Source organism: Octodon degus, unplaced genomic scaffold, assembly GCF_000260255.1.
Source record: "Octodon degus isolate 3935 unplaced genomic scaffold, OctDeg1.0 scaffold00068, whole genome shotgun sequence".
NCBI classification, from domain to species: Eukaryota; Metazoa; Chordata; class Mammalia; order Rodentia; family Octodontidae; genus Octodon; species Octodon degus.
In genome coordinates, this window is record NW_004524644.1 from 5,290,433 (window position 1) to 5,291,547 (window position 1,115).

At 43.9% G+C, this 1,115-nt stretch overlaps 1 protein-coding gene across 1 annotated transcript in view; it reads left to right on the top strand.

Moving 5' to 3' along the window:
* The window catches only part of LOC105742717 (la-related protein 1B-like), a 103,390-nt gene that overhangs the window by 84,817 nt on the left and 17,458 nt on the right, over window positions 1-1,115 (top strand). The gene's annotated exons all lie outside the window — the stretch shown is intronic.

Consider the following 1,115-nt stretch of genomic DNA (forward strand, 5'->3'; position numbering starts at 1 on the left):
ATTCCAGCACTTGGGAGTCTGAGGCAGAGGATCATTATGAGTTCAAGACTACCCAGGGCTACATAGTGAGACACTATTTTTTTTAAAAAAAGAAAACCCATACCCACAAAAACTAAGAAAATATAAAACAGTAAAGCAACATGAAAAAAATTTTTGTTATATGAAATTTCTGTTATTTTTGTGATATTAATTTTGTTTCTTGTAAATTAGAAGGTCCAAATAAACTGGTATAGAAAGGAAATTCACCTGGGATGGTGATGCATGCCTGTGATCCCAGCATGGAGGGGACTGAGGGAGGAGGATTGCAATAAGTTCAAGGCCAGATGGAACTACAAAGTGGGGCCCAGTTTAAAAAAAAGGTTAAAAAGGATACCAAATAAAAACTAACAAGTTTTCTCCTAGAGAATGTCTTCCGGTCTTCTCCTTTACATTTCTTATCTCCTATCTTCAATATGCATCATAAAAGTTCAATGGCCTGCTCTAAACTGCAAATAGTAGAAACTGTAAGTGCTGCTCAGTTTAATTATGCTAAATCCCAGAACTCTTGGTAAACTGAAGGAGAAAGATTGAAAGTTCAAAGTTATCCTACACGAAGACAACTCAGGGCCACTGGATCCGGGATAGACCCAGAGCACAGGCCCAGTGAGTGAATGAGACTGCCTGGGGGCACCGGATCCTGAATAGACCCAGAGCACAGGCCAGGCATGTGAGTGAGACGACCCGGGCCGGGGATCCTGAATAGACCAGGAGCACAGGCCTGGTGTGTGAGTGAAAGTACCCAGGGCCACCAGATCCTGAATAGACCCAGAGTGCAGGCCTGGCGTGGAACCCTTCAGCAGAATTCCCTGCAAAGAGGCTAGAGGCAAGAACCACCCAGCTGATTCAGGAGCAGAACATCTTGTCAGAGTGACACAAAGGGTTCAACTTCAATGGCTGCAGCAGGAAGAATTGGAGCACAGCAGCCAGACCCCAGCCAGATCCAAGCAACACCCACCTGTAGGAATCTGAACTTTGTAGATCTGGACCTGGTGCTAAGGTAATAACTCTATCTAAGCTCTACACCAAAGGTCAGAAGACAGTGGTATACAAAATGACAAAGAGAAGGAACAAAATGC